Here is a 24,876-nt window from a genome sequence, read left to right as displayed (position 1 = left end):
AAGGGTCATACAGACTTTAAACACTAACTCTGTTTCTCTCTCCACAGATGCTGCTGTACCTGCTGAGTTTTTCCAGAATTTTCTGTTTTTGATCTTAACTCCATCCACCCTCCATCTACCTTCGCTCCTTCTGTCTTAATAGACTTACCTAAAAAAGAAATCAATTTCAGTTTTGAAGTTTTCAGTTGACAGCTTAACCCTGTATATCTGAGATTAATTGTGTTTCTCTTGTGATGACTTCTCAAGGAGTGTATTTGGTGCCTGCCAGGAGATGTCAGTTAAGGTCTACAATGGATTCCCCACTATTTGCGACCAACGTCATTCCTGCCAGATCAAGTGTAGCAAGTGCTATGTGCAGCGTATGGCTCCCTCTACTGCCCCATCTGAGATTAGCTAACAGAACACCATCAGGATCAAACAGAGGGGCCATCTGGTCTGCAATTTTCAGCCATCAGGATGAGATTTGTCACAGAGATCAGCCATTCGCACCCACAGTGAACAGCAGAAATTTATCCCAATAGCAGGGACAGCCTGTTTACTCATGATTGACTGCGGATCAGTAAGGTCAACATGACAGAAAGTCAGTGGCATTTCATCCTCTTTGAATCCAGGCAACTGCGTAATAATAACTGCAGTTTGTGAAACACTGTTGCCGGGCAACAGTAAAATGAATAATTTCAGTCTATCCTTTGCTTAGAATTTAATGCCGCAGAGAATTATGTATCATCACAACACCTCTGCGTTACCCCATGCTCCCCACCCCCAGCACATGGAGGGCTAGATAGTCTCCTCATGACCATCAAATGGTGCCGACTTAGAAAGGAGGGCACCGGACACAGCTGTGACGCTGGTCATCACAGTCACAAAGCCAGCCTAGGCTCGATTCTTAAAATGAAGACATGGCCACCTGAGTGAGGTGTCGATCAGCTGTCGAAAGCTGTGAAGCTGTGCTCGCACAGTGACAAGGACAGTCCACTCAGGAGAGGTGGGAGCAGTCAGAAAGGAAGAAACGAAGGAAACAATGGTGTTCAATTGTGACGAATCAGCAGAAAATCAAACTCGTAGTTTTACTGATGCAGAGGAAGCATGATGCACTGCTCAGTAAACTCAGAATCTATTCATAGTAACATGTGAAGGAAACATTTATAATGCTAATACAATGCTCAGTCCTAAATACAAATTACAACAATTGAAGTCGGAATGAATGCCAATGCCAGTGGTGAATCAGGAGTGACGTTGAACTGAAATTTAAAGATGCCCAAGGATCCGGGGAGAATTGGGGTACCTTTCCCTTCCTCAATCACTGTGCATGCTGAAGTCCCAGCAAATCTGAAAATGCCAGATTCAGGCAAAGACCTTCCATTCCGTAAAAACACCTTCAATTGTCACTGCTTCATGTTACAGGAAGAAGAAACAAAAAACTTGAATTTGCGTAGCAACTTCCACAACTTCAGATGGCCCCAAAGCTCTTTACGGCCAATGAATACATTTTGAACTGTTGTCACTCTTGTAATGTAGGGAAAGGTGGCAGCCATTTTCCACACAGCAAGATCCCATTAAACAGCAATGAAATAAATAGAAGCTTTCAAGATCTGTAAGGTTTTGATATAGATAGTGAAAAACTATTCCCTCTGGTGAGCTGGTCAATAAGGTTCCGGATGTAAAAACATTGATTAAAGATCTAGAGGGGACAAAAGGAGAAATGGCTTCACTCAGGGAGCCATTGGAATTCGAAACGTTCTAGCTGACAAGTGGTGGGAGCTGATTCCATAAATAATTTCAAAAGGGAGTTAGACAGATACTTAAAGATGAGGAACTTATGGGGTTTACGACTAAAAGCGACTAAACATGATTACTCTTTCAAAGAGCCAGCACAGGCATGACAGGCCAAATGGCCTCCATCTGCACTGTAAGTTTCTATGATTGCAGATGACAAGAATATTTGGCTTTAATCGCTGGTTGAAGGATAAATGTTGGTCAGGATGTCGAGGAGAACTCCCCCGCTCTTTAAAAATAAGTTAAGTGTGCAGCATGCCCATCACTGACATGAGGGGCTTTGTGGAGAACCCACAGAATGAACTAAAACAGGATGACTTAAAACCTCCCTAGCGTTATTCACGCTTCAAATGTTAAGGAGGTTTCCAGCTGGATGAATGATATTGTAACTGATTTCAGATCCACATCTCTGGCTGCAAACACAAGCTCGTAAACATGGCTGGAGGTCTGTTTTTTTCAGTCCCTAAAATAATTATCTTAAATGAGGGAACGCTCTGACAGTTCCTCTGTGACCACTCAAGGTGCTCAATCATGGTTGTTGCGAGTTTCTTCCTATCCTCATAAACAAGGGACTCAAGGGTTATGGGGGGTAGACAGGAAAGTGGAGTTGAGACCACAGCCAGATCAGCCATGATGGCAGAGCAGGCTTGAAGGGCCAAATCTCCTATCACTAGGTCAAAAATCTGGAACTCTTTTCATAATAGCACTGCAAGTGTAGCTTCACCACAGGAAATGTTGCGGTTCAAGAAAATAACTTGTATTTATATAGTGCTTTTCATGACCTCAGGAAGTCTCAGAGGACTTTACAGTCAATTAAGTACTTTATATGTGTAGTCACTGTTGTAATGTAGGAAATGTGACAGCTAATATGTGCACAGCAAGCTCCCACAAGCAGCAAGGAGGTAACAATGTGATAATCTGTCTTTGTATGTTGATTGAGGGATAAATATTGGTCAGGGCACAAAGGATAACTCCATTGGTCTTCTTCAAAATAGTGCCGTGGGATCTTTTACATTCAAATGATAGGACAGACTGAAAGACAGCACCTCCAACAGTGCAGCATTCCTTCTGTACTGCACTTGAGCATCACCTTAAATTCTTATGCTCAAGTCCTTGGGGTAGGAAATGAACCCAACAACCTTGTAACTCAGAGTTGGGAGTGCTACCCACTGAGCCATAGCTGAAGGAGGCCAACCCTCAGCTGTTCAAACCTAACTAAGGATGCACAATAAATGCCAGCAATGTCCACTCTCCAGAACCAATAAGGAATATTGTCCACTTCCTCTCCCAAATCATCATGCAGGTAAACTGCAAATGGTCAAGGAAAGCCTCCAGCTGCAATATCTCTGTCCTCAAAAAGCACATCTCAAAGTTTCTGTGTGGTTAGAGGTCCATTCCCCAATGATTCTGGGCCACTTTGTCCAGGGAGAGAAGAGCAAGTCAATACCGGCATTGCCGTGAAAGCTCGACATCTTTTGGTAACAGCAGTTTGACACAATAGGTTATTGGAGGGGGGACAGGTCAATTAAGCTAAAGTGAGTTGGGGAGGCTTGCCTGGTGGGTGGCAGATTATGAAAGAAGGGGAATTTGTAGCTAATGGGTGACATGGGACTCGTGAAGTGACCGGAGACTTAGAGTACAATGTTTGAAATCAATGAAAGGACTGTCACAAGTATAAAGTGACTGTGGAGAACAAATACAGAACTGATCAGGTTGCCGAACTTCTTCAGACATGAGAAAGGAATCCTAGAGGGCAAAGAGGTGGTATGTGCTGTCACGTCCCTCCACAAAGCATGGGCATGGCTCCTCAGGGTATCCGGATGGACAGGATTTAATCAGAGAGTAAATGATGCGGGGGGGATGGGAATTAAACGGAGAAAAGCTGATCCGGAGAGACGGGATTTAATTAGAAAGTATCCGATCAGAAGGGATGGGTTTTAAATGGAGAGTAGCTGATCAGGAGGGATGGGATTTAATCGGAGAGGAGCTGTTTCAGAGGGATGGGTATTAAACGGAGAGTAGCCGATCCGGAGGGACGGGTTTCAGTCGAAGAGCAGCTGATCGAGAGGGACGGGATTTTATCGGAGAGTAGATGATCCGGAGGGATGGGTTTCAATCGGAGACTATCTGATCCGGAGAGACGGGATTTAATGAGAGAGCAGCTGATCCAGAGGGATGGGGTGGGAGTTAGGGAGTCAGTTGGGGTGGGACGTGTTGAGGGGTTGGGTGGTAGTTAGGTGGTCAGGAGGGGTCAGAGGTAGTTTGGGAGTGGGGGAGGGGGCAGTCTGGACTTTGCAGGGGGTGTTGGATGATGGGGAGGGGTAGTCAGGAGGGGCTGGGAGCTGAAGTCATGGGGTCTAGGGGGGAGGGTAGTTGGGGAGATAGTCAGGGAGTCAGGAGAGAGAATCAGGGGGCCCAGTCTGGGGGTCAGGAGGTGGGAAGGGATAGTTAGGTGGTCAGGGGGTGATCGGGGGAGTCAGGGGGTGTAGCTGGGAGTAGTCCAGTGCGGGGTCTCAGGGGGGATAGTTGGGGAGTCAGGGTAGGGTGTTGTTGGGAGGTCCAGTTGGGGGTGTCAGGTGGGGGGTTGGTACTAAGACTGAGTTTAATCCTTCTAACTTTTCCTGGGTAACTATTCTGTAAGTGAGTCGGAACCATCTGAAGTCTCCAACTTTAAATTGGAGTTTCGGAGGGTTCCAGGTGCAGGAGAATTGCCCACCAGAAGTTGAAACTTGCTGGACAATTCCTGTGCAGTTCTTGCATGGCAACTTCCGAGGGCTCCTCCAATGCATCTTCTGGGATACGACTCTCCGAGGAATGGAAGGTTGGGCCATTATGTTCCTATGTAGGGAAGATTAATAAAACTTGCACTGTGTTCGTAATCATTCACAATCCGTCAGATATTGAAGCAGCCCATGCCTGCATACAGCAGGACCTACACAACATTCAAGTTTGAGCTAATAAGTGGCAAATAACATCTTCACCACACAAGTGTCAGGCAATGACCATCTCCAACAAGAGAGAATCTAGCCATCGCCCCTTGATGTTCAATGGCATTACCATCACTGAATCCCCCACGATCAACATCCTGGGGGTTACCATTGCCCAGAAACTGAATTGGACTAGCAATATAAATACTGTGGCTACAAGAGCAGGTCAGAGTTTAGGAATCGTGCAATGAGTAACCCATCTCCTGACTCCCCAAAACCTGTCCACCATCTACAAGATTCCGGAACCATCATATCTCCAAGAACTGCATTTTCTTTTAAAATTTGGAAGGACTTTGAATTACTTGGACAGTTGAATTTTTTTTAAAAAGGTCATAAGTTCACCTTAGATTGTGAGCAAACATGCCACTTCCAAGGAATCACCTGACCAGCATGGCACTTGAAGAGGAGAGCTATTTGCCTATTTGACCTGCAATCACTTTAATTGATGGGGGGAAAAAAACTGTTTTAAAGGCAAAGGTCTTGTAATTTAGTGGAATTCACCTAAAAGAGGAGCTTTATGTTTTGAACTTCTTGTTTTGAACTCAGTTAGGAATGAACTGAGAAAGTGAAGCTGCCTAGCTCACACTCTCCTTGCCTTTCCTGAAATAGAATGGTTATAAGCATCCAGATAGGAATCCTCATTTCAGTGGAACTCAGACCATAAGACGATAAGACCATAAGACGTAGGAGCAGAAGTCGGTCATTCAGCCCATCGAGTCTGCTCCGCCATTAAATGAGGTCATGGCTGATCTGATAACTTGTCTGTCTTTGGAAATCCAAGAGACTGAGACGAGTAGGATTGATCCGGCTCTATATTCCTCCGTGCCAAAGCAATGTTGGTGAGAACCCACAGTCATCTACTGGGACTAGAGATCTGTCTTCACATGAAGAAGCTCCAGGTCGACAACATTAAAACCCTGTGAACTTTATCCCTTGTTTTATAAAGCCTTTCCTTCAGTAGCCGATCTCTGCAGAGACTATCTGTTTGTCGTGTGTGTGTGTGTGTGTACGCTGTGGAATTTTAACAAGAATATGGAGAGAATATAAAATAAAGGGAGAAACTCTAAAGGAGGTGAAGGAACAGAGGGACATTGGTGTATATATACATAAGTAATTGAAGATGGCAGGACATGTTTAGAGAGAGCAGCTAATAAAGCATATAGTATGTTAGGCTTTATTAACAGGGACATTGAGTACAAGAGTAAGGAGGTTGAATTTGTATAAAACACTAGTTAGGCCTCACCTGGAACACCCGTTCTGGGTGTCATACTTGAGGGAGGATGTGAAGGCAGTGGAGAGAGTACAGAGGAGATTTGCAATAATGATTCCAGGGATGAAGAACTGTAGCTATGAGGATAGATTGGAGAGGTTGGAATTGTTTTCCTTGGAGAAAAGAAGGCTGAAAGGAGACTTGATAGAGGTATTCAAGGTCCTGAGGTGTGTGGACAGGGTAAATAGTGAGGAACTGCTCCCACTTAAGAAAACATCAAGAATTAGAGGGAACAGATTCAAAATAATTGGCAAAAGGGGTAAAAGTGATGTGAGGAAAAAAATTTTCACCCAGAGGGTGGTTGGAGTCTGGAACAAACTTCCTGAGAGGCAGGTTTGATTGAGGTATTCAAAAGGGAATTAGATTGTTACCTGAAAAGAGAGAATGTGTGAGGTTACGGGGATAAGGCAGGGGAGTGGGCCTAGATAGAATGCGCTTTCAGAGAGCCAGTGCAGACCCGATGGGCCAAATGGCTCCTTCTGCACTGTGAAAATTCTGTGATTCCAGATAGATAGTCACACTTCCAGATTACAATTGTGTGTTAACCAGTTCTTGCAACTTGTTTTACAAAATAAGTTTTGTTTTATAATAAATCAATCATTCTGAGTTTATTGAAAGAAGCCTGGTTCAAGTCTCTTTTATTCTGGGTCTAACAGTAGCGAAGGTAAACGATTGGCTATTTTGGTGAGTGAAGTAAACATTTACACTAATGGTGATACCTGTGGAGTAGTAAGGCTAGATAAACTGTGCACTCCTCCCATCCTGGTCGTAACAAAAGCACAAATCTGGAGCGTGATGGAATACCTTTCACTTGCCTGGGTGAGTGCAGCTCCAACAACACTCAAGAAGCTCAACACTATCCAGGAGATGCTTGCTTGATTGGTACCTCATCCGCCACCTTAAACATTCACTCCCTCCGCCAGCAATGCGCAGTGGCAGCAGTGTGTACCATCTACAAGATGCACTGTAGCAACTCACCAAGGCTCCTTTGACCACCCCTTTCAAATCCAAGACTTCGACCATCTAGAAGTGTAAGAGATAAATGGGAACTCCACCACCTGCAAGTTCTCCTCCCAGCTACTCACCATCCTGACTTGCAACTATATCGCCGTTCCTTCACTGTCGCTGGGTCAAAATCCTGAACTCCCTCCCTAACAGGACTGCAGCGGTTCAACAAGGGGGATGAGGAGAACCATCTTCTCTCAATGATTTGTTAAAATCTGGAATACAGTGCCTGAAAATAGAATCGTACAAATACTTGGTTAAGACCACGTCATATGCCATCTCCTCCTCAAAGGCAATACAGATGCGCAATAAATGCTGGCCTTGCCAGCGAAGCCCACTTCTGAGAATGAATAAAAAAACCTAATCAAGCTCACTGCATGAAAAGGGTTTTCCCATGTAATTTTCGCTTCTTTTGCCAGTTAGTTTAAATCTGTTCCCTCTCGTTCTCGATCCTTTCACGAGCGGGAACAGTTTCTCCCTATCTACTCTGTCCGGGCCTCACATGATTTTGAACACCCCTATCAAATCTCCTCTCAACCTTCTCTTCTCCAAGGAAAACAGTCCCAACTTCTACAATCTATCTTCATAACCGAAGTTCTTCATCCCCGGAAGCACTGATCACAACAATGCTGTGGGTCTGGGTTGACATACAGGCCAGATCGAGTAAAGGACATTCACGGACCAAATAGGTTTTTATTGCAATCAGTGTCACCATTGTGAGATAAAGGCAAAATACTGTGGATTCTGGGAATCAGCGGAGTTTTTCCAGCATTTTCTGTTTTTACTTCAGCAGTGTGAGACAATTCGAGATTTTATTGATTGAACTTGAAATTCTACCAACCATGTTGGGATTTGAACTCAGGCCCCCAGAACATTAGGCTGGGTCTCTAGATTTCTAGTCCAGCAACATTGGGCAGGGTATTCCGGTCCCACCAACAGCTGGCATCATAGCGGGCAGGACCAGAACATTTGGAGCATAGCCAAAAGTCAGGCTTTAAAATGTATTGCAATTTTCCCCTCGCCATTCTCATGACAAGTCGGGTAGCTCACCACGCCATGTCGGGGACTGCATTTGCTTGCCTTTGCATCTCATGAACGCTCATTAAAAACCCAGCTCGCCAGAATCACGCCGCCTCGAAGATCCAATGGTCACACCGGCAGCTAATTAGACCGGCGTGAATCATCACCGTATATAACTGACGTGCACCTGACGAACTGCACTTCACTAGAAACTTCCAAGTTTGTGCACACAAAGCGTTCACCTACCTTTGGCTGCGCTGCATTCGTGGCTGCTCCAACTATGTGTCAACGCTGCTCAGGCAAGGCCAGCAGGATGGCAAGGGGGGGTATCTGGAAGGCACACATTTGACTGGGGAGGGGTGAGACAAGGCAGAGGAAAGGGAGGTGTGGTCAGAGACACATGACTGGGGGGGGTAGTTCCCCGGAGCACAGGAAGGGAGAGTGAACAGTGATACATGCCTGGGGGTGTGGGTAAAAGGAAGAGGGTAGAAGGCAGAAACAGTCCTGGGGCAGTGTGCACCATACAACAAGGTTGTGCATAGCATGCATGTCCTGGTCTAAGTTCAGGGAGGTTGAGGGCCCACCTGTCCTGTGTCAGTCATGTACAGCATACTGTGCAGGAAGCGGTCACCCTTCACACATCTCGGGGTTGGTGGCTTGCCATTGGGCCGCAGATGGCACAGTCACAGTCAGGGGAGGCATTTTCAGCCTGTAAATGGGGAACTGGTAGCTAAGAGGGGGCCACTCAACGGTGGTAGGTCACAGTGCATAGGGCCTCAAGACGGGGAAGGGTCAGGTCGACCTGAGGGATTGGAACATCAACAGAAAACGGGTCAAGGGGAGGACAGGGACATCTACAAAAATGGCGATGGGCTTTAGGATCAGAGGGGGAGGCAAGAGAGTGATTGGAAGGAGGAAAACTTGTACATGATGCTCTTCCAGAATGATAGGAGGGACTTCTAAGGTCACAGGCCGGTGGTGGGGGGTGGTGCATGGATAGGAGTGCAGGTGGACAGGGGGGCGGTGGGACGTGGGTTTTTGGCAAGGGTGTTGAAAGCTGGTCTCATAGCAGAACTGGAGCAGCACCACTTCACCAGCCTATGGAATGACGCAGTTGAAAATTAACCTAGGAAAAAATCGTCAAAGGAGAGGTCTAAGGGCTTGTGGGAGGAGTCGACTACTACACTTTTGAGTCGATTGAAAGGGTACCCTAATAATTTTCTCTTCAGGACAAGGAGAGCAAGGCTCAGCTGGGTCAAGTTAGGAAAACTCAAATGCCAATTCAAAGATTTGGGCACCTTAACTCAGTGCACATTCTTGCAAGAATCCATAGCAGCTTGGGGCCTAATGTAGATTGGGTTTGAATGACCATTTGTCCCTCTCATTGGAATTAGCAAAGGATACAGGGATCCAACTGTACAGGGGCAATGGCTGAAGTGCATATGAAAAATGCTCCAAAGACCTCTACACATGATAGAGGTTCAGGCTTTACATGGGGGATATTGGTTGGGCAAATCAAATTAGTAACAATACTGTAGAAGAGGAATTCCTGGAGTGTATACGGAATGGTTTTCTGGACCAATACGTTGAGGAACCAACTAGAGAACAGGCCATCCTAGATTGGGTAATGTGTAATGAGAAATGAATAATTGGCAATCTAGTTGTGTGAGGCCCCTTCGGGATGAGCGACCATAATTTGATAGAATTCTTCATCAAGGTGGAGAGTGACGTGGTTGATTCGGAGACTATGGTCCTGAATCTTAAAAAAGGAAAGTACAATGGTATGAGACATGAATTAGCTATGATGGATTGGGAAACGTTACTTAAAGGGATGGATAGGTAATGGCAAATGTTCAAAGAGCGCATGGGTGAACTGCAACAATTGTTTATTCCTGACTGGTGCAAAAGTAAAACAGGAAAGGTGGCCAAACCATGGCTTACAAGGGAAATTAGAGATAGTATTAGATGCAAGGAAGAGGCATACAAATTGGCCAGAAAAAACAACAGACCTGAGGATTTGGAGCACTTTAGAATTCAGCAAAGGAGGACCAAGGGATTGATTAAGAAGGGGAAAATAGAGCACGAAAGTAAGCTTGCAGGGAACATAAAAACTGACTGTAAAAATTTCTATAGGTATGTGAAGAGAAAAAGATTGGTGAAGACAAATGTAGGTCCCTTACAGTCAGAAACAGGGGAATTTATAATGGGGAACAAAGAAATGGCTGACCAACTAAATACATACTTTGGTTCTGTCTTCACAAAGGAGGACACAAATAACATACCAGAAAAGTTGGGGAACATAGGGTTTAATGAGAGGGAGGAACTGAAAGAATCAGTATTAGTAGGGAAATGGTTTTGGAGAAATTGATGGATTGAAGGCCGATAAATCCCCAGGGCCTGATAATCTACATCCCAAAGTACTGAAGGAAGTGGCCCTAGAAATAGTGGATCTTGTTCCGAGATTCTATGGACTCTGGAACAGTTCCTACATATTGGAGGGTAGCTAATGTAACCCCACTATTTAAAAGGGGAGGTAGAGAGAAAACAGGGAATTATAGATCAGTCAGCCTGACGTCGGTAGTGGGGAAAGTTCTAGAGTCTATTATAAAAGATTTAATAGCTGAGCATTTGGAAAGCAGTAGCAGAATTGGACAGAGTCAGCATGGATTTACGAAAGGGAAGTCATGCTTGACAATTCCACTGGAATTTTTCGAGAATGTAACTGGTAGAGTTGATGAGGGGGAGCCAGTGTATGTGGGTTGTTTGGACTTTCAGAAGGCTTTTGACAAAGTCCCACAGAAGAGATTAGCGTGTAAAATTAAAGAGCATGGGATTGGGGTAGTGTATTGAGATGGATAGAAAACTGGTTGGCAGACAGGAAACAAAGAGTAGGAATAAATGGGTCTTTTTCAGAATGGCAGGCAGTGACTAGTGGGGAACTGCAGGGATTGGTGCTGGAACCCTAGCTATTCACAATATATATTGATGATTTAGATGAGGGAACAAAATGTAATATCTCCAAATTTGCAGATGACACAAAGCTGGGTGAGAGTGTGAGCTGTGAGGAGGATGCAGAGATGCTTCAGTGTGATTTGGACAAGCTGAGTGAGTGGGCAAATGCACGGCTGATGCAGTATAACGTGGATAAATATGAGATTATCCACTTTGGTAGCAAAAGGCAGATTATTATCTGAATGGCTATAAATTGAGAAAAGGGAATGTACAATGATACCTTGGTGTCCTTGTACACCAGTCGCTGAAGGTAAGCATGCAGGTGCAGCAGGTGGTAATGAAAGCAAGTATGTTGGCCTTCATAGCGAGAGGATTCGAGCAGGGATGTCTTGCTGCAATTATACAGGCCATAGTGAGATCACACCTGGAATAGTGTGCGCAGTTTTTGTCTCCTTATCTGAGGAAGGATGTTCTTGCTATAGAGGGAGTGCAGCGAAGGTTTACCAGACTGATTCCTGGGATGGTGGGACTGACATATGAGGAGAGATTGAGCCAATTAGGATTATATTCGCTGGAGTTCAGAAAAATGAGGGGGGATCTCATAGAAACCTATAAAATTCTAACAGGACTAGATAGGGTAGATGCAGGAAGGATGTTCCCGATGGTGGGGCTGTCCAGAACCAGGGGTCACATTCTGAAGATATGGGGTCGACCATTGAGGACTGAGATGAGAAATTTTTTCACCCAGAGAGTGGTGAGCCTGTGGAATTCACTACCACAGAAAGTAGTTAAGGCCAAAGCACTGTATGTTTTCAAGAAGGAGTTAGATATAGCTCTTTGGGCGAAAGGGATCAAAGAATATGGGGAGAAAGCGGGAGCAGGCTACTGAGTTAGATGATCAACCATGATCATAATGAATGGCGGAGCAGGCTCGAAGGGCAAAATGGCCTATTCCTACTCCTATTTTCTATGTTTCTATGTCACATGACAGAAACAGGTTTATGATAAGAAATACTTGGGGGTAACTTATTAGTCTGCAAGGCCAAACCAATGGGTCAGCCTTGGAAATGAAGACTAGAGGAAAACCATCTCTTGTCCAGCACAATGGAGGATCCTGCATAAAAAAAGGCACCTTAGGCACAGAATTGGAGCTTATTCATTTCACCTGCAACATTTGATTTCTTCACATAGGAGCAGAAGTAGTTCATTCGGCCCCTCAAGCCTGATCCGCCATTCAATAAGATCATGGCTGATCTGTTTGTGTTTCAAATTCCACATTCCCATCTACCCCCAATAACCTTTGATTCTCTTGCTTAACAAGAATCTATCTACCTTTGTCTTAAAAAAAAATTCAATGACCCCGCTTCCACCACCTTCTAAGGCAGAGAGTTCCAAAGTCCCATGACTGTCTGAGAGAAAACATTTCTCCTCATCCCTGTCCTATAAGATCGACTCCTAATTTTAAAACAGCATACCCTAGCACTGGACTTACCCACAAGAGGAGACATTCTTTCCACATCCACTTCATTGAGGCTGTTCAGGATCTTATATACTTCAATCAGGTCACCCGTAATGCTGGTTAGGCCACAGCTAGAGTTTTGTGTGCAGTTCTGGAATCTGAATAATAGGAAGAATGTGATTACACTAGAGAGTGCGCAGAGGAGATTTACTAGGGTGTTGCCTGGGCTGGAGAGTTTTAGTTATGAGGAGACATTGGATAGAGTGGGGTTATTTTCGCTGGAGCAGAGGAGATTGAGGGGGGACATGATTGAGGTCTATTAAATTATGAGATGCATTGATAGGGTAGACAGGAAGGAACTTTTCCCCTGGTGGAGGGATCAATAACCAGGGTGCATAGATTTAAGGTAAGGGGCAGGAGGTTTAAAGGGGATGTGAGGTAGAATTTTTTCACCCAGAGGGTGGTGGGAATCTGGAACTCACTGCCTGAAAGGGTGGTAGAGGCAGAAACCCTCATAACATCTAAGAAGTATTTGGATATGCACTTGCGATGCCATGACATACAAGGCTATGGGCCTAGTGCCGGAAAATGGGATTAGAATAGTTAGGTACTTGTTTGACTGGTACAGAAGGGCCTTTTTCTGTGCAGTAGATATCTATGACTCTATGACTCTCCTAAACTCCAGTGAAAACAAGCTCAGTCTGTCTAATCTATCCCACCAGGACAACCCATTCATTCCTGGAATCAATTGAGGAAACATCCTCTGAACCGCCTCCAACACATTTACATCCTTCCTTAAATAAGGAGACCAAAAGTGCATATGGTATTCAAGGTGTGTGGACTCACCAATGTCCTGTATAACTGAAGCATAACATCAGATGGAATCAAATGCTTAATGACCTGTCTTATGCAATTACTTGCTTTGGTGTGGCAACTTTAGTCATTAAGAATCTTCAATAAATTTTACTGGTCAGTGGAAGAGGAAATGAAATTAGTCATGAACTCCTTGTCTTCCCGCCAACAACTAATATGAAGATATGAATTAGGAGCAGGAGTAAACCATTTGGCCCCTCACGCCTGGACCGCCATTCATTAAGATCATGGTTGATCTGATTATGGCCTAAACTCCACTTTCCGCTTACCACCGATAGCCTTTGACATGCTTGTTAGTCAAGAATATATCTAGCTTTACCTTAAAAATATTCAATGGCCCCACCTCCACCGCTGTCTGGGGAAGAGGTTTCCAAAGATTCACGGGAAAAAATTTCTTCCCATCTCCGTCTTAAATGGAAGACCCCTTATTTTTAAATGGTGCCCCTAGTTCTGGTCTCCTCCCTCCTAATACTCTCTCCTGCACAGTTCTGGGGGATGGCAAAATCTCTGCCTCTGGCGCATTAAGCTATTTAGCTGCTTATTGTTGGTGTCTATGGCTTAATACAATGGGGAATGCCAATTCAGCCGCCCAATATACTCCTCTCCTCACTTTCATTTCCAATGAAATCTATCAGGGGAGATGTATGAGTATGAGATGGGTGATTTGTTATCTTCCATTTTAAATGGCTGTTCAAAGTTAAAATTAGCCCCATTGAGTGTCAGTGAGGAGTCTTAAAATTGGGTTTATTTCCAAAAAGTGAACTGGCTGAAAGATCTCTAAAATGAAATAGAAAAGACTGTATTGGATAATATATCACTGGCACGCTTGACTGTCTGCACAACTCATTTGAATGGCTGTAACCTGAAATGTTTGGGCATTTATTTACAGATCCGTTTTATACAAGTTCATTCCCTCTCCCGAGGCAAGAGAATAGATTATCTGGTCGCTTATCACAACGCAGTGTTTGGGATCTTGTTGTGCACAAATTGTCTGTTACGTTTTCTACATCACAGCAGTGACTATACTTCAAAAGTACTTCCTTTGTTGCAGAGCACTTTGGAACAACCTGAAGTTGTGAACAGTCATTTCTCTGTGCACTCTTTAGTGGGTTAACTGAAGATCATTCCAGCTGGCATTAGGTGGGAACCACAAGATCAACAACCTCACACCACACTTTCTTGCAAAACCAGTTGGTTTACTCAACCCCTACAGGGAAGGTAGCCTGCCACCCCAACCAGGTCTAAACCATTTCTCAGTGGCCTGCTCCCAAAACGATACCCTATCCACCAGTGTTGGGATAATCAGGGGGAGGCAAAGGTGCAGTGATATTGTCGCTGGACTATTAATCTGGGGTAATGCTCAGGGGACCTGGGTTTGAATCCCGCCATGGCAGTTGGTGGAATTTGAGTCCAATAAAAATCTGGAATTAAAAGTCTAATGATAACCATTATTATCATTGCCGATTGTTGTATAAACCCATTCTGGTTTAGGAAAGGAATTCTGGCTCTAGACCCACAGCCATGTGGTTGACTCTTAAATGCCCTCCGAACAAGGGCTATCAGGATGGGCAATAAATGCTGGCCTAGCCAGCAATGCCCACATCCAATGAATAAAAAAAAAATCAATAGCGGGCTCTCTCCTCAATTTTCCGGATGAAACACGAGGGGGACTTCCTGATTTCTGCTTAAGTGATAAACATATCAACCAGGAAGAGACATGGGAAAAAGTGATTATGCTACTGGACTAGTAATGTTGTAATGTAGCCTGGGCTAATGTTGTGAATTCAAATCCCGTCACTGGGGAATTTAAATTCAATTAGTGAATGAAATAACGGATAGGAAGCTAGTCTCAGTAATGGTGATGACCCCATCTGTTTCACCATGTCCTTTCTCAGAAAAGAGAAGGCATTGCACACGCTCAAATGAGTTAGGTGCATGAGTAGGCCATACTTGCATTAAAATGGGAAACTTTCACATCTTTAAATGTCTTGGCTTCGAAAGACCAACTGTCAAGTAACTATGTTCAAATGTTTATGAGGATTAAAGCTCTTGGCAGCTTAATTTTGTTTTTGGCTTTAGTTTTTGGCAAATTAGTTTTGCTAAGTAGATGCAAATTGGAATCCTCAATTAGCCAGTGTTCTTGCTCTTGAAACGTGGTCAGCGTTTCCAACAGATATAGTTACGAAAGATAAGGACTGGATTAGGCGAATTTGGGATTTCCCTCAATTTGCCAACATAAACCTCATCGACCCTTACGTGAAGAATGACCTTCTGGAATTGTTCGGTCAGAAAATGTAGGGGTGAAATTAGCAATGACAAAAAAAAGCAGGCTTTGGCCAATGATTTTTTATACTGCATGATGACTGGCAACCAAAGAATAAAGACTTATGATAAATGTTAAAAAAAGACTCGAGTGATGAGGTGAAATTATTTTACTCAATAAGTAAATTGAAGAAGGATATATTTCCTTTAGAGGGAGTGCAACAAAGGTTCACCAGTCTGATTCCTGGAATGAGGGGATTGTACTATGAGGAGAAATTGAGCAGACTAGAGTTTAGAAGAATGAGATGTGATCTCAGTGAAATATATAAAATTCTTATGAAGTTTGGCTGTTTAGATGCTGAGAGAAATGTTTCCCCTGGCTAGAGGATCCAGAACATGAGGTCACACACAGTTTCAGGATAAGGTGCCGGCCATATAGGACTAAGGTGAAAGGAACCTGCTTCACCCAAATGGTTGCGAACCTTTGGAAATCTTCATTGATTGAGCTGTGGATGCTCAGTCATTTACCACATTAAAATCAGAGACCTAAAAACTTGAGGATATTAAGGGAAATAAGCAATATGGGGATAGTGTGGGAAGGTGGAGACAGCTGAGGTAAAAAAATTCAGGCATGATCTTAATGATTGGAGGAGCAGGTTCAAGGGGGTTAACTGGTCCACTCTCTCCAGTTTGCATTTTTCTCTCTCTCCCTCCCCCAGTTTGTGTTGCTTCAGTTTCTTCACTGCAGGTGATGCCTGCTCGACTACGTTATGCAAGCCCTAACGTGTTTTATGGTAAATGCAATATTCAATTCATAATAGTTAATGTCAGAATGCCTGAAGATAATTAGATAGGAACTAAAGATTTTATTGTTCTTTTCAATGTTTTGAAAGTTGCTGTTCTATGATGTTGGGTTACGCCATTGCTAAAATCCAACATGTTGATTTTTAAAATAATATTGGCTTTATAATTAACAAGTGGCCTTGAGACCCTGGGCTAACGTTGTGAATTCAAATCCCGTCACAACAACTGGGGAATTTAAGTTGCTGTTCTATGACGTTGGGTTACGCCATTGCTAAAATCCAACATGTTGATTTTTAAATTAATATTGGCTTTATAATTAACAAGTGGCCTTGAGACAACAATTAAATTTTTATATGTATTCCTTTTATTCATGAATGGGATATGGGTGTCACTGGCCAAACCAGAATTTATTGCCCATCCCTAATTGCCCTTGGGAAGGTGGTGTTGAGCCACCTTCTTAAATCACTGCAATCTGGGTGGTGAAGATACCCGCAGTGCTGTTAGGGTGGGTGTTCCAAGAGTTTGAGCCAGGAATGATGAAGGAATGGTTCTATGTTTCCAGGTAAGGATGGTGTTTGACCTGGAGGGGAACTTGCAGGTGTCGGTGTTCCCATTGGCTCATTGTCTTGTCTTTCTGAGTTGTAGCAGGTTTGGAACGTACTCTCAAAGGAGTTTTGGCCAATTGCAGCAGTGCATCTTGTAGATGGTACACACTGCTGCCGCTGAGCCTCAGTGGTGGAGGGAGTGAATGTTTAAGGTGGTGGATGGGGCTGCTTTGTACTGGATGGTGTTGAGCTTCTTGACTGGTATTGGAGCTGCACTCATCCAGGCAAGTGGAGAGTATTCCATCACATTAAGCTAAGTTGAAACATTCATGGTGCAGCTGAAAACAACATGCAAGTCGGAAAAGTTGAGCCAACAGGAGAGGATTCACCTGAGCCAATTTACTTAAGTTTCTGAACATAATCATCCGTAATACTGGTGATAAAGGATATTACAGAAAGTATGGACAAGTATTCTGAATGATGAGAGAAAAGCAAGGCATTAAATCACAATGGAAACTATGCACTTTTCGAATCCCTAGTGTTTGTTTTATATAGAATGTACAGCACAGAAACGGACCATTCACCCCAACTGGTCTATGCTGATGTTGATGCTCCATATGAGCCTCCACCCACCGGACTTTATCTTAAATGATTTTTTAGAATAGAGGCAGTTTTGACAGGTTTGGAGAAACACTCGCACTTCTACCGCACAAGTTAAACATCCAAACCCGAAGTTGAAGAGAAACAACTGTTATTTAACTGGGGGCATTACTTGGATTCTCAAAGCACAGTGACACTGGGCCTAATCTTTTGGGCCCCGTCGAGGGTGGAAATGGAGGCAGACCGGGCTCGTAAATACCGGTGTCAATTGGTGTGTCGGTTTCCCAACTCCATTCCTGCCACCAGCCATTTTTTTGGAGGTGGGATCAGGGCTGGCAGGGACATGGGCAGTCGAGTTTGCTCCTGGCAGAGTTCATATGAAAGTGGGGGTTGTAAGCTGGGTGCTTTTCAGCCTGGGTTTTCCCCCTCTCCCAGTCTGCTTTGTGGATAGGTTTTTGCAGAGGAAGGAGGAAGAAGGCAGTGCATGTGTGTGTGTGTGTATATCCAGTTCACTCCCAGTCTCAGTGTTCTTACTCTCAGACACTCGCTCATCCAGGCTCACCCCTCACTTTTCTCTCTCACACACACTGACTCAAACACATACACACACACTGATTCTCCCACACACACTGACTCAAACACACACGGTGACTCTCCCACACAGACTGACTCTCCCACACACACTGACTCTCACATACCCTGATTCTCAGACACACACATTGACTCTCCCACACACACTGACTCAAACACACACACTGACTCTCAGACACATGCACTGACCCAGACACATGCACTGACTCTCAAACACACACACTGACTCTCCCACACACGCTGACTCCATATTAATCTGACTCCCAGTTACACTTCCGTTAAGGCAACAGTAAAAACAAATACATTTACACAGACCCAGGCAAAGCAACACAAAACCCTGGATAGGAGAATTCAAAGTGAGTTTTCTCAGTTTCAGTTCCTGTTTCTCCCTTTTAAATGCAAATTCCATTGTTCCGATATGTCTTTGGGACTTTACCTTTCTCATAATATCAATATTTTCACAGTATTAACTTTATCAGTAACCTTTGAGAAAAATAAACGCACTGTTTGGCTTAGCTTCTTCTGGCTAGGTTTAACATCCTACTATCTCTTTGAAATTCAAACTAGTCTGGTTTATCTAAAAATGCAAATTTTCCTCACACCTCACATTCTAAAGCTTCAGCCATGTTTATGTATTTAGCATTTCAAAACTAGCTTCTTGCTGATGACGCAAAGCCTCCAGACCAGCTGTCTCCAATTCAATTAAATCACACACACAACGCACACATACACACAGAGAAAGGGCTTGGCCTAAATAGCCAAGTGGTTATGGTACTGGGTTTGTAACCCCAAGGTCAAGAGTTCAAATCTCACAATGGGAAACAATGTAACTTCATCTGAAACAGATGGAAACAGGTTTGTACTCGAAAGAGTTACAGTTGAGGCCTATATATATATAAAAAAAAATCAAGAGTTCATTTTCTTAACGATCTCGTGGAGGCAATTGTGGATTCAGTTGGTTCCCTGATACTGAGGAGAGAAGGTGTGTGGTGTTGGTGTTGCTGCTCCTCAGTGTTTCAACTGTTTCTGCTGCTGCCTTTGGGGTTGTTGCTTCTGCTGTGTGCTGCTGCTGCCCCTGCACTTGAGGGTGTTTGCTGCTGCTGCTGGACCTGCACTCAAGGGTGTTTGTTGCTGCTGCTGCTGCTCCTGCACTCGAGGGTGTTTGTTGCTGCTGCTGCTGCTCCTGCACTCGAGGGTGTTTGTTGCTGCTGCTGGACCTGCACTCAAGGGTGTTTGTTGCTGCTGCTGCTGCTCCTGCACTCGAGGGTGTTTGTTGCTGCTGCTGGACCTGCACTCAAGGGTGTTTGTTGCTGCTGCTGCTGGACCTGCACTTGAGGGTGTTTGCTGCTGCTGCTGCTGGACCTGCCCGTGTGGAGCAAAAGGAGAGAGAGGGAGAGAAGAAGAACAGCTTCTGTTGTTACAGGACAGGAAGGCCAGGACTGTGTCTAAAAACAACATCCTAGGTGGGTGTCCAACAATATTGTTTGTGTAAGGTGGGGGCAATAAAGGACTGTGTTTTGTAGGGGGAGGCAAGAAGACTGCCAGAGGGGTTGGGCAAGGAAGAGAGGGAGGGTGAGTGTGTGTGCTGAAACCATCTTTCTGCTGCCCCTCCCTCAACCCAGCCCTTTTCCCTGGTAAGGCCAGCAGTAGCTGGTGAAGACATCGCCTCCCCCTGCCTGAAGAACGTCAGACCCCCACCCACCGTCCATCCACCATCGAGGACACCCACCTGGACATTTACCTCTTTCCCTCCTGTGCCTCCCTGTCTTTTACTCCTCTCCCTCCTCTCCTCTCCTGCCTAAAAGAGGGGAGGTTGTTTCTACCTCTCTCCCCCACCCCCTTTCCTCCCTATATATATATAAAAAATAAAACAAAATGGCCAATCCTTCCCGGGGTGGGCGTGGCTCTGGCCCTAAGGCCAATTCACCATCACCTGTGGCCGGGCCCTCGAGGGCTAATGTGGAGGCGGTTTTGTCACCGGTGGCAGGGCCTCAAAAAAAGAAAACCTATGCGGGGGTGGCTGCTTCTGCAGCTCCAGCTGCTCCTGCTGCCCTGTCACCATTCCACCTCCTCACCAGGGCCCTTGGGGTAAAGAGCTATGCTCACCCTGAAATGACAATAGAGGCCTGCGTAAAGGCTATGGCTGGGGTCGTCGGCCCCTCAGCCATTGTCGCGGCCTCTAAAATGTATGGGAAGGCCATATTCTTCTTGAGGTCCGAGCGGGCGGTGCACCTCGCCCTGCCAAAAGGACTCACTGTGGGCGGGACTTTTCTGGCGGTGGATCCCCTTGAGGCCACCGCCCAGAGAATTATTATTTCGAACGTCCCACCTATTCTATCCAGTGAGCTCCTCCTCCCCCACCTTAATAAACTGGGGGAGGTCAGGTCGGGGGTTGCACCAATCCCGCTCGGCCTCAAAGACTCGGCCCTCCGCCACGTGTACTCCTTCCGGCGCCAGGTATTTGTCCGCTTGGCCCAGGGGGAGTGCCTGGAGGGGGCCTTCACTATCAATTTTGAGGGGACCGCCTATCGGGTCTTCTGGACCGTGGAGGGCGTGCGGTGCCATGCTTGTAAAGAGGCGGGGCACGTGAGGAAGAACTGCCCCGCCTCCAAGGCCACGAGCCCCACCCAAGCGGCCATGGCTAGCACCGCCCCTCCGCCCCCCGCCACCACTCCATCTCCCTCCCTGCAAGGGGAGGCGACGCCGGCGGCCACTGCCATCTCGGCTGCCGGTGAGGCGGGGGGAGAGCCCCCGCGCCGTAAGAAGGCGCGGAGGAAGACCCGCAACCTGGAGGCCCCTGAAACGCCCCAAAACCCCCAAACACCTGCAAGTAACGGCTCGGGGGAAAAAACATCATCCGGCCCCGGCGTCGTGTCCGCGTGTGCTCCCGGGCCCGTGGGTGCTAAGGCGCCGAGTGCTGGGCCCGGCGTCGTCCCTGCGCGTGCTCCCGGGGCCGGCGGGGAAAAGACGCGGGACCCCGAGCCGGGGAATCAAACAACCAAAACCCAGAGGGTGGAGTGTCCGGGAGGGCTGGACAAGGAGGAGGGGGCCTCAGAAATGGAGGTCTCCCTAGCCCCGAGCCTGACCCGGAAGAGACGTCACGCTTCGGAGGAGGAAGTGGGTGATGCCCAAACTGAAGAAGTTGGGTGTGTCCCTTCCCCCGATGAAGAGGTGGTGGTGTCTCCACCAAGTAAAATCTTGCCCTGTCCTCTGGGGGAACACAAAGCCCCTGCACCTACTCCCACCACTGTTACCCCCGTCAACCTGCTGCAGTCCCCTGAACAGGGCCCCTCGGGGGTCACTGAAGGCACCTCCCTTGAGGTGGTGCCCGACTCAGGAACCCTCGATACCCCCGAGGTACCTTCTGGCTCGTCGGGGGACTGTAGCTTTCAAAATTTAAAAAATGTTAACGGGTCATTGGGTGGAGGCGAAAAGGAAGGCCTTCCCGCTCCCTCCCAAACCTTAGCACCGGGCGTCCTAGTTTTAGGTCAGGAGCTTGTCCTGAGCTCCCCAGACGATCCGGTGCCGGGAGGAGAGCGGGCATCAGAACTGCCGCTGCCCTCTGACCCAAAACCTTTAGAGGAGACCAGAGAGGACCCCTCTGGCCTTGATCCTGGGGGTGGGATCGAGGTACAGGTGGGGCCAGCTGGCAGCTCCGAATCAGCCCCCGTACTCAATGCGGGGGAGGGGTCGGAAGCTGGAGGCGACGACCTGGAGGAGGACGGGGTGTCCGTGGTGAGACTGGAGATTATGCTGAGTCGCTCTCAAGCGAGGCGGTGGATCCCCTGGTGCCCTCCACTGACTCCCCCCTCATCCCCCCAAGGGAACTCCGGGACTTTTTGGCGAGTCATCGCGGTCGCCGAGACAGGGTTCAGTTGGCCTTGGACCGGTGGCATTCTTTTCCGCTGGTGTTCTGGTCCACTCGCGAGGCTCTCAAGTCTCCTGAGTTGGATAGGAACGCGCGGCGGAGGGTCCAAACGTTTCTCGCTGGGCTCCTGAAGGAGAGGAAGGACTAAAAAGTCCTCTTCTTTTTAATGACTTAAGGTGAAGGTTTGATGTACCTTTGACAATGAAGACGACTATAGCCAGACTCAACATCCGCGGCAGCAGGGGTGCACAGCGCAGGTTCCAGAACTTCTCGGTCCTCAGGGACGGGAAGTATGCGTTGTGCTTCCTGCAAGAAACCCATACCGTTCCGGGAGACGAAGCCACGTGGCTCCTGGAGTGGCGAGGGGGGGGTCTACATGAGTCACCTAGCCTCCAATTCTGGCGGGGTGGCTATCTTGTTGGCCCCGCATTTTCAGCCGGAGATCTTGGGGGTCAAGGAGCCGGTGCCAGGCCGGTTGCTGCACCTGACTGTGCGTCTGGGGGGGGCGGTGCTTCACTTTGTGAATGGGTACGCTCCCCTGGGCACGCAGCAGCAGGCCTGAAAATTCAGTCCGCTCACTCTCACACACTGACTCTCTCTCTCTCTCTCTCTCACACAAACACACACACACACACACACACACACACACACACTCACTCCGGGCGTGTGCCCGACACATCCCAAGCGTGAAACATTGCGCGCGATGACATCAGGCGAGCATCCCGGCATTATGGCGCACTCGGGTGATATTTCAGTCAGCGGGCGTGCGCAAGAGTCGGCAGCAGCCCGCCGATGGTTAAGAGGCCCTTGAAGGCCATTAATGTATTAATTAAGTGCTATTTTTCACTGCCCGAATCAGCCAAGTGGCCTTTGGATTTTTTACGAAACCTCTCAGACACACACTGACTCTCTCACATAGACGCACACACACACTGTCTCTCTCACACACAGGCACACACACACTGACGCACACACACACTGACACACACACACTGACTCTCTCACACAGACGCACACACACACTGACTCTCTCACACACTCACACTGTCTCTCTCACACACAGGCACACACACACTGACTTTCTCACACACACACACTGACTCTCTCACACACACACTGACTCTCTCACACACAGGCACACACACACTGACTCTCTCTCACACACACTGACTCTCTCACATAGACGCACACACACACTGACTCTCTCACACACTCACACTGTCTCTCTCACACACATGCACACACACACTGACTCTTCTCTGTGTTCTGTGCAGTTTTCAGACCACAGTGATGGTCTGACCACTGATGCTGTTCTCCAGCTCCTGAAGAGCTCAGGTTCTGAAGGCAGACAAAGCATCAGATGCTTCTAAAGTTTCATGGCTGTGTCTGTATGATATGACCCTGATCACGGAGGAAAAGTGAGCTGCCCTCAGCCAGACAGGAGTTGGACATTCTCAGAGGATGTGTAAAGATTTATGTCCTCAATGCATGTCATCATCATACTCCTGTTATCGAACAACTGTTAGGGCCTCCACTGTGTCTCCATGACATGAGCATTCTCACAAAGGGTATTTGCGCTGCCATAAGCCAGACTGGAGTCAAACATTCACAAATGCGATGTGAGGAACTATGGGGTCACCTCACTGCATGTTGTCATCCCCCACAAATTTAACAGCTGAGTGCTAGCCAGTGCGAGGGCATCGTCCACATCATCATCTCCTCCGAGGACCTCCTCAGCCTTATCCCCGTTGGTGTCCTCCTCATTGTGCAGCTCCTCCATCTACTCCTTAGCCATCCCGTTTCCCTGTTGGAGCGACAAGTTGTAAATGGCACACCAGACAACCCTCGGTGGACTGTATTGCAGGGCTCCACCAGACTGGTCCAGGCGCTGGAACCTCATCTTCAGCATCCCAATGGTCTGCTCCACCAAGTTGCGAGCTGCTGCATGAGTCTCATTATACCATCACTCTGCTGCAGTCTGAGGCCGCTGCATGGGTCTCATTAGCCACGACTTCTCGGGTAGCCCTTGTCTCCGAGGAGCCAACCCTGCAGCTACTGTGGACCCTGGAAGACTGCAGGGATCTGTGACCGACTGAGGATGTAGGCATCATGCACACAACTGGAAATTGTGTGCACACCTGTTGGGTGCCTTTCTGGTGGTCGCACACCAGCTGCACATTCAGAAAATGGAAGCCCTTGCAGTTGATGTGGTCCACCATGTGTTGCAATGGAGATCTGAGTGCTACATGAGTGCAGTCAATCGCACCCTGCACCTATGGGAAACCTGGGATCTGGGCGAATCCAATTGCTCTTGCATCCCGTCTGTCCTCGTACCAGGCAAAACGCACAAAGTTGTGTACCCTCGCAAAGATGGCATCCATGACCTCATGGATACATTTGTGGGAGGAGGTTTGAGAGATCCCACCGAGGTCACCTGTGAAGCCCTGAAAAGAGCCACTGGCATAGAAATTGAGCACCACTGTCACTTTCACAGCCACTGGCAGTGGATGTCCCCATGTCACCAAATCCTGCAATAACTGGCAGATGTGAGCAACTAGTTCCCTAGACAATCGCGGTCTTCAGCGACAATGGTTCTCAGTCATCTGCAGGAATGAAAGGCGGTGTCTATAAACCCTGGGTGACGCTAGGCACCGGCCTGCGACAGCTCGCTGTGGCTCTTGAGCAGTGTGTGCGGGAGCCCCAGCTGCCCCTTCATTCTGAGTTGCTGCCCTTGCCTCTGTGTAGCCAGGAGCTCTCTCCTCCATCTTCTTCATGCTCATACAGCTAGTTCACCAGGCTCCATGATGTACTCCTCATGCCGGATGAGAGAGAGACACACGGTTAGCACAAGTGTACTAAGAACC

The 24,876-nt window shown here is 46.9% G+C and overlaps 1 protein-coding gene across 1 annotated transcript in view; it reads right to left on the bottom strand.

The window, feature by feature from the left end:
- Nucleotides 1–12,569: 12,569 nt before the first annotated feature.
- The window catches only part of LOC121290148 (sperm flagellar protein 1-like), a 115,227-nt gene continuing 102,920 nt past the window's right edge, over nucleotides 12,570–24,876 (bottom strand). The window contains exon 8 of the mRNA XM_041210419.1: nucleotides 12,570–12,627. The gene's annotated coding sequence lies outside the window, so the exon portion shown is untranslated. The remainder of the gene's footprint in view (nucleotides 12,628–24,876) is intronic.

The sequence above is a fragment of the Carcharodon carcharias genome, chromosome 1, assembly GCF_017639515.1.
Source record: "Carcharodon carcharias isolate sCarCar2 chromosome 1, sCarCar2.pri, whole genome shotgun sequence".
NCBI classification, from domain to species: Eukaryota; Metazoa; Chordata; class Chondrichthyes; order Lamniformes; family Lamnidae; genus Carcharodon; species Carcharodon carcharias.
This window is presented reverse-complemented; position numbering and strand designations above follow the sequence as displayed.